Consider the following 9,559-nt stretch of genomic DNA (forward strand, 5'->3'; position numbering starts at 1 on the left):
AGTCTCATGGACTGAGCAGCTACTGGAACCTTGGTTTTCCCATCGGGAGAAAGTCATTGCTGGACTACTCAGACCCCATAAGCTACTCTAGCAAACTGTGTGTGTGTGTGTGTGTGTGTGTGTGTGTGTGTGTGTGTGTGTGTGTAAAACAATAATTAAAAAAACAGAGGTCTCGAATTTGAGAAAGAGCAACATGGGGTACATGACATCAGCTTGAGGGGGTAATGGAAGGGAACGCCACCTAAGGCCCAGTCACCTCTCCCAGAACTCAGACTGCCCTACTCTCTCCCCCATAACCATTTTACTAATCTTCCCAGCCTTTTTCTAGTTTGAAAAACATGTCTTAACTCACTTCCAACATCACTTTCTCTGGAAAGCTATCCTCAAATGCAATGTCAAGAAATGACATAGACCAGGCAGGAAACTGTTCTCTTCTGATGATAGCATCCACCAACAAAGACAGTCAGACTGAAATTTAGACTGAGAGTCAGACTGAGAACAAGGAGTGGTTTAATTTCTTGTTCCTTCCTCAATTTAGTACAAGTTAAATAAATGGTACCAAGGCCAGGGCTCATGTGCTTTCATTGCTCACTCTCCAGTGGTTTGCTCCAGGCTGAGCATCTCTAATCTGGAAATTCAAACTATGCAAGGTTCTAAAATATGAAGCACTTGGAACACCACTTAACAACGCAGGAGAGCAGATGCTCTGTGACTGTGGGCACTGCCCCTTCCGTTAGTAAAAGCAATATGCTTGCCTTCCCCATCCCCACTAATCTATAATCCTCTAGAGCAAAGCACATCTTATTCACATAGATTATATCCTTCTTCTCACCCCACCCCCACCTCTTCACAATACCTTACACATTAATATTTCCTAAATAAATATTTGATAAATGCATGCAAAGATGGTATACCCTTAAGGACTTTAACAATTTCTAGGAGAGATGCCAAGATTTCCCATAAAAGCTACAAGACCCAACAAGGCATAGCTGAGATATTAAGTACTGCGGAAGTTGAGCTTTGCCTCGTGCCTGACATAGATTTACTTGTGTATCAAAAGCATACAGAGTATGTGGGTTTGGGGGTTTGTTTGGTTGTTATTTTTCCCACACTATTCTTTACCGTTATTAAGGTTTCACCAATGTATTTTGGTTACAGAGCACTTCACTTATGTAATTCCACACTTGCACATGGATTGAGCCCTGCAAACTCCCCTGAACTCTCTCAGACACTGGGCCACCAACCAGGCAGCATACAAGAGCTTGTCCAAGGCCCCAGACACATATACCGCAGAGGACTGCCTGGTCTGGCCTCAATGGGAGAAGATGTACCTAACCCTGGAGAAACTTGAGTCCCCAGGGAGTGGGGAAGCCTGGGGGGGGGACATCATCTTGGAGACAGGGGAGATGAGAAATGGGATTAGAAACTGTGGGAGGGCAGACAAGAGGGGGGAGCAACGACTGTACTGTAAAAAAATATAAAAGTAATATTAAAAAAAGAAAGAAAGCCAGGCGGTGGTGGTGCACACCTTTAATCCCAGCACTTGGGAGGCAGAAGCAGGCAGATTTCTGAGTTCGAGGCCAGCCTGGTCTACAAAGTGAGTTCCAGGACAGCCAGGGCTACACTGAGAAACCCTGTCTCAAAAAACCAAAAAAGAGAAGAAAAAAAAAGGAAAGAAAGAGAGAGAGAGACAGAGAGAGAGAGAGAGAGAGAGAAAGAAAGAAAGAAAGAAAGAAAGAAAGAAAGAAAGAAAGAAAGAAAGAAAGAAAGAAAGAAAGAAAAGAAAAGAAAATGCTAAACTGAAGAAATAAAAGAACTTAAAGCAAGAGCTAATTCAGGCAGAAATTCATAATGGAGAGAAGGAAATACCAGTTCCATCGAGTACTTTCTACTGTTTCTGAAAGTGTGATATAGTTCCCATCAGTGTTCTGATGGAAACAGCCACCTGTTCTGGTACAAAAGAGCAGATTAAAGGAGGGAAAGGAGAAGAGAAGGTAAAAGAGAAAACTGAAAAGAAATGAGAGAGAAGGGAGAAGACGCAGCGGTCGGCAGCAGCAGTGCTAACTCTAAGCATATGGATGCATCGTGCCTGGATCTTCCAGTTGGCTGTATCATTACTGCAAAAAAAAAAAAAAAAAAAAAAAAAAAAACACCCAGATGCAGATTCATTGTATATAGAAGAAGTAGATGTGGGAGAAGCAGCAGCCCCCAACAACCGTCGTCAGTGCCCTGGCGAATCATGTTCTTCTAGAACAGATGCAAAATCAGATGGGTGGTTTTACTCTGTAATCTGAAGCCTGCAGAAATGTGGGGAGTAGCAGTACTGGTGATGTGTGCCAATTCACCAGAGAAAGTGGAGATTCTGCACCCTCCCAACGGGTCCGTTCCTGGAGACAGAATTCCTTCTGATGCTTTCTCTAGGAGAGCCTGACAAGGAGATGAACCAGAAGAAGAAGATCTGGGAGTAGATTCAGCCTGACCTGCACACCAAAGATGAGTGAGTGGGTGGCCACGTACGAAGGGGCTCCCTTTGAGGGGAAGGGGAAGGGAGTTTGCAGAGCACTTGGTTTTTAATAAAGAAATTTTTTTTTTAAGCAGAAGGCACTGTACTCAGAGCTGTAGGAGCAGATGGGACAAGAAGAAGAAAATCTCTGCCTTCCAGAGTGAATAAGGACAAGAAGAGGCAGGAACCTAAATAACTAGACCCCAGCAAGGTCGGTGATGATCGTGACAGAAAGGCTCAGGCCCTCCAACAGGAAGAGTGGCAGCCTACAAGTCAGCAATGAGAGGACAGGTCTGTAGTCTTTCCTGTCCTCACAGCCTAGGAAAGAGGGCTGCCACCGTGAAGCCAAGGAAACACGGCCCTGCTATCATGACCAATACACACCATTCCAGAAAGTAAAAAGACAAAAACAAACAACAACAAAATAAAACCTAACAGGTATATACTAAAATGCTAACACAAATTTATTCGATGTGATTAGATTAATGTTTTTAGACAGATCTGTGTCTTTTTGATATTTCTGTTTGTTTAATCACCATAAACTACTTACTGGTTTTATAATCAGATAAAAGATTCATTACCCCTTCTTATTTACTAAGTGTTCACTCTGATTACATTCTGCTGGATAGTAGTAACACAAAATGTGAGCATATGCTCCCTAATATGCTCTCACCAGGCTTTTAAAGGGTATAATTATTACAGGTGATATCTAATGCTCAATTCGCTCACTTAAAAATGTCAGTTGGGTAATACTTTCAGACTGTTATTTGCAAAAACTTAGGACCTATTATTTTTCTGGGGTGCCTTACTGAATTATCCATCCAGAAAAATTAAAATAGAAATAAACATATCAACCATTTTAAATATGACAAAATGGTACCAAGAATGAGGAAGGACTGGAATACTTCACTAACATTAAATGACTTGGGAAACTGAAACTGTGTGTACTTAGTGGCCCAGAAACTGTTTCTGTGTATTACTCCATATTAACAGATGAAATGAAAGAACACGGAACCCACAGTATATACAGTCATTTGTGGACTTGGTTTCAGGACCCAAATTCAAGGATGTTTATATAAAATAAATTTTTTTAAAAATCACAGTATTTCTGCTAAACAGACACTGTATTAAACTGACTCCTAATAGCTAGTTGTTATACCAATGGATGAATTCACCTCTCACTCCTTATTGAAGAGATGTTTATTCACAGGAGATGGTAATTAACATAGAGACCTACAACTAGCCAAGGGTTCAAGACCAGGAGATGGTGGAATGTCCCATTTAGTGCTATAACACACCCCTTCCTCCAAAAGCTAGAGGATCACTGTGGAAGCAGGAGAGGAAAGCATGTAAGGTCCAGAGGCCACAGATTACTACAAGGAAGCAGTGTGTTCTAGACACAGCAAAGTAGCTCCACACATGAACTCAGAGGCGTGATGACAGCATACATAGATCTATGTCAACTCAAACCAGACCAAATGCCAGCACAGAGGGGAGCGGAGGCAGAAAGTCCCAACCCTTCCTGAGAAGAAGAGATTGGCAATCGATAGCCACTGGGAGGGTGTTAGTTTCCTTTAAGAATGTAGCCTTCACAGAGATTTCACTAGCAGTCATGGAGCCTCCATGGGTCTGACCAAGGCCCTCTATGTCACGGTTGTGTAGCTTGATGCTATTGTGGGATTCCTAATAGCCGGAGTAGGAGCTGATCCTGCGTCCTTTTCCTGCTTTTGAGACCACTTTTCTCCTGCTGGATTGCCTTGTTCAGCCTTAATAATGGGGGAAGAGACTGGTTGGATTGCAACTTGATATGCCATGTTTGGTTGATATCCTGGGAAATCTGCCCTTTTCCTTTCTTTTCTTTTCTTCTCTTTTCTTTCCCTTTCCTTTTCTTTTCATGTGTGTATGTGTGTTGTGTGTGTTATTTCTGTTGTTGTGTGTTTTGTTTGGGACTTTGTTTGTTTATTTACTTATTCACTTTACATCTCACTCACTGTCCCCCTCCCAGTGGTTACCCCATCCCACAATCCTCCCTCCTCTTCTCCACTGAGAGGGTAGGGACCACCCTGGGTATCCTAACCATCCTGGCACTTCAAGTCTCTGTGAGGCTAGGCACTTTCTCTCCTACTGAGGCCAGAAAAGGCAGCCCAGCTAGAAGAACATATCCCACATACAGGCAACAACTTTTAGAATAGACTCCAATTTTCTTCATAAAATTAGACATAGGACCTGAGGACCCAGCTATACCACTCCTGGGCATATACCCAGAAGATTCCAACATGTAATAAGAACAGATGTTCCACTATGTTCATAACAGCCTTATTTATAATAACCAGAAGCTGGAAAGAACCCAGATGTCCTTCAACAAAGGAATGGATACAGAAAATGTGGTACATTTGGTATAATATTCAGCTGGTAAAAAGGATGAATTCATGAAATTCTTAGGCAAATGGATAAAAAATATCCTATCATCCTGAGTGAGGTAACCCAGTCACAAAAGAACACATATGCTATGCACTCTCTGATAAGGGAATATTAGCCAAAAAGCTCTAAGTAACCAAGACACAATTCACAGACCACATGAAGCTCAAGAAGAAGGAAAACAAAAGTGTGGATGCTTTGGTCTTTCTTAGTAGGAGAACAAAATACTCACAGAAGCAAATATGGAGATAAAGTGTAGAGCAGAGACTGAAAGAAAAGGGCATCCAGAGACTGTCCCACCTGGGGATTCATCCCATATACAGTCACCAAACCCAGACACTATTGTGGATGCCAAGAAGTACATGCTGAAAGGAGCCTGATATGGCTATCTCCTGAGAGGCCCTGCCAGAGCCATACAAATACAGAGGTAGATGTTCGCAGCGCATTGGACTGAGCGCAGGGTCCCCAATAAAAGAGTTAGAGAAAGGATCAAAGGAGTTGAAGGGAATTGCAACCCCACAGAAAAAAAACAACAATATCAACCAACCAGTCCCAGGGACTAAGCTATCAACCAAGGAGTACACATGGCTCCAGCTGCATATGCTGCAGAGGATGGCCTTGTCAGGCATCAATGGGAGAAGAGGTCTTTGGTCCTATGAAGGTTCTATAGATGCCCCAGTGTAGAGAAATCTAGGGTGGGGAGGCCGGAGTGGGTGGGTGAGTGGAGGAACACCCTCATAGAAGCAGAGGGAGGGAGGATGGGATGGGGGTTTCAGGGAGCAGGGAAATCCAGGAAATGGGATAATATTTGAAATGTAAATAAAGAAAATATCTAATTGAGAGAGAGAGAGAGAGAGAGAGAAAGATAAAGAGAGAGAGAGAGAGAGAGAGAGAGAGAGAGAGAAAGATAAAGAGAGAGAGAGAGAGATCCCCATTGGGTCCCTCCCGTGGAGTTCAGGAAACCCTTCAAAGGAGTGAGAAGAGTTGTAGGAACCTCAGAGGTTGAGGACACCACGAGAAAACAACCCATAGAATCAACTAAGACGGGCTCATTGGGGCTCACAGAGACTAAAGTGGCAACCATGGAGCCTGCATGGGTCTGTGCTAGGTCCTCTGAATACATTTAGTAGTTGTTTAGCTTGGGGTAGTTGTGGTCCTAACAGCAGGAGTTGGGGTGTCTCTGAATTTTGCCTGTTCCCTCGGACCCTTTTCCTCCTGTGAGGTTGCCTTGCCCAGCCTTGATATGAGGGTAAGCGCCTAGCCTTATTGCATCTTCTTACTATGTTTGCTTGATAGTCCTGGGAGACCTGTTCTTTTCTGAAGGGAAATGTAGGAAGAATGGATATGGGGGTAAGGGGAGGTGGGAAGCTATGGGAGGAGTGGAGGGAGGGGGAGGGGAAACTGCTGTTGGGAAGGATTGTGTGGAAGAATTTTTTTTTTTAAAGGACTTGAATTGGAGGGCTTGGAAAAAGAAACATGTATCTGAGAGGGGTGAAGGAAAGAGCATGATCAATACACATGAATGAAATTCTTTATTTTATTTTATTTTATTTTATTTTATTTTATTTTATTTTATTTTATTTTATTTTATTTTATGGTTTTTTTTCGAGACAGGGTTTCTCTGTATAGTCCTGGCTGTCTTGGAACTCACTCTGTAGACTAGGCAGGCCTCTAACTCAGAAATCTGCCTGCCTCTGCCTCCCAAGTGCCACCACTGCCGGGCTATGAATGGAATCTTAAAGAACAAATTTTAAAAGTACAGATTAACATACCACCTATACATATTCACCATGTACTTTAAGCTATCTAGGTTGTTTACAATAAATAAAATTATTTACAAAATAAATTATTTATAACTCTTGTATTGAGTGAAGTTCAAAGAAAGTTATGTGTTCAGTGAAGACAATTTTTTTATCAATTATTTTGTATCTGAGAAGGGTTGGATCTAAGGACACAGAGGCTTCAGAAAAGCAAGACCAACCACGTATAGATCTATACATGGAAGAGATTTGTCATAAGAATTGGCTCACCGGATTCTGGAAAACAAGTCATTCCACATCTGCTATCTACATCTACAGATCCAAAAAAAAGCAGTTGCAGCCACTCATTCTGAGAAAGCAGCCATGTTCAAGAGCAGAAAGGCAAATGCCTCCACTCTAAAAAAGCATGTTTGTTCTCCCTCCTTTCCTCCACCCAGGTCTCAGGAGACTGCTGAGTTGTCTCCAAGGCTGAGGATTCTTTTATTTTTCCATTAATTTATTTACTTATTCACTTTATCCATTGCAGTCCACCCCCACCCCCTGCCTCTCCTCCCAGTCCCCCTCACACGACCCCTTCCTTCATCCACCCTTTCCTTCTCCTCTGAGAAGAGGGAGGCCTCCCTGAGTACCAACCCATCCTGGCACATCAAGTCAATACAGACATATCCTCTCCCACTGAGGCCAGACAAGGAAGCCCAGTTAGGAGAACAGGATCCACAGCCAGGCAACAGAGTCAGAGAGAGCACTTCACATACATGCTTCAGTTGTTGGAGAACCCACATGCAGACTAAGCTGCATATCTGCTACATATATGCAGGGGAGAGGGGGTGCTCAGTCCAGCCCATATGCTTTTTGGTTGGTTGGTGGCTTGGTCTCTGAGAACTCCCAAGGGTCCAGGTTAGTTGACTTTGTTGGTCTTCCTGTGGAGTTCCTATCCCCTTCAGGTCACCCAATCCTTCTCCCAAATCTTCCACAAGACTCACCAAACTCTGTCTAATTTTTAGCTATGGGTCTCAGCATGTTTCCTTCAGCTGGTGGGTGGAGCCTCTCAGAGGACAGTTCTAGGCTCCTGTCTGCAAGCATAACAGAGTTCACTAAGAGCTCAAGGATTGGTTCTTGCCCATGGGATAGATCTCAAGTTGGACTGGTCATTGATTGGCCATTCTCTTGGCCTCTGCTCTATCTTTGCACTTCTTGTATGCAAGACAAATTTTGGATCAAAGATTTGGGGCTGGATTGGTGTCCTTATTCTCCCACTGGGAGTCCTGCCTGGCTGCAGAAGGTGGCCACTTTAGGCTCCTATCCTCCACTGCTAGTATTGGCTAGAGTTGCCCTCATAGACTCTCTGGAGCCTCCCCCCATCCCAGAGATGGCACAACCTAGAGATGCCCTAACCCCCCACCTAATCACCAGCTGCTGATTAACATTCACACTCTCCCCACACCCAATCCTCACCTCTCCCTCCCTTCATTCTCCTCTCCATCCCCTCTACCACCCATTTCCCTCCATCCCTTCACCTCTGGTGACTATTTTCCCTTCTGAATGAGATTCAATCATCCTCTCTTGGGCTCTCCTTGTTACTTAGCTTCATTGAGTCTGTGGTTTGTAGCATGGGTATCTGGTACTTTATGTCTATCTCTAAAGGCTGAGAAACACTGAAAGAAATGTTCAACATCCTAAGCCATCAGGATGATCATTTGATTTGAAATGCAAATCAAAATGACTCTGAGATTCCACCTTACACCCATAAGAATGGCTAAGATCAAAAACTCAAGTGACAGCAGATGCTGGCAAGGATGCGAAGCAAGGTGAACACTCCTCCATTGCTAGTGAGAGTCCAATCTTATACAACCACTCTGGAAATCTATCTGTCAGTTTCTCCGAAATTTGGGAATAGTTCTACCTCAAGACCCAGGTATTACACTCCTGGGCATAAAAGATGCTCCACCATACTGCAAGAACACTTACTTGCTCAACTATGTTCATAGCAGCCTTCTTTGTCATAGCCAGAAACTGGTAACAACCCAGATGTCCCTCAACCAAAGAATGGATAAAGAAACTATGGTTCATTTACACAATGGAGTACTATTCAGTTATTAAAAACAAAGACATCATGAAATTTGCAGGCAAGTGGATGGGACTAGAAAATATCACCATGAGTGAGGTAAGCCAGACTCAAAAGCCATGCATGGTATAAAAATCCTTTTAATGGGATTCAAACACCAGAACCCCCTCACTAGACATATTCATTAGATGCATAAGAGAGTTTATGCTGCCTTATATACATATTGGTAAATAATACCAACAATTAAGATGTTTATTCAAATGTGGATTGATAAATAAGATATACTGTATTTTATGGTAGAATAATATATAATTGATAACAGAAGAAAAGCCCTGTTAATATCTACAGGGATTCATTCCAAAAGAAGTTGAGTAAAATAATCAAATTTCAGGAAATAATTCCAGTGTGCCATTATTACATATAAACTTTGAAATGTAATAATTATACAGCCATGCTATTCAATGTGCATCTAATATGTATTTGAACTATAACCAGTGTGACAAAGAAATTAATGTCTACATTTTAATTAAATTTTAAAGTCAAGACACTCTGAAATAGATTTTTATTCCCATCAAACACAGGTTAACATTTTGGAGATACTGTGTTTCACCGTATCTGATGCTGTGTATAATACTTACTATACTCAGAGGCATGAGTTCTTTTTAAATAAGCTATTAAAATTGTCAAACTTTACTGTTTATGTTTCTATTAAACAGCATTGCTGTAGATTGCTCTTTTAGACCTGTGTGTGTGTGTGTGTGTGTGTGTGTGTGTGTGTGTGTGTGTGTGTGTGTGTAAGAAGAGAGAGAGAGA

General features: G+C 42.3%; 1 pseudogene; it reads left to right on the plus strand.

The window, feature by feature from the left end:
* The first annotated feature begins 1,769 nt into the window (after positions 1-1,769).
* LOC110291832 lies at positions 1,770-2,574 on the plus strand (annotated as a pseudogene).
* The last annotated feature ends 6,985 nt before the right edge of the window (positions 2,575-9,559 follow it).

Source organism: Mus caroli, chromosome 3, assembly GCF_900094665.2.
Source record: "Mus caroli chromosome 3, CAROLI_EIJ_v1.1, whole genome shotgun sequence".
Classification (NCBI taxonomy): Eukaryota; Metazoa; Chordata; class Mammalia; order Rodentia; family Muridae; genus Mus; species Mus caroli.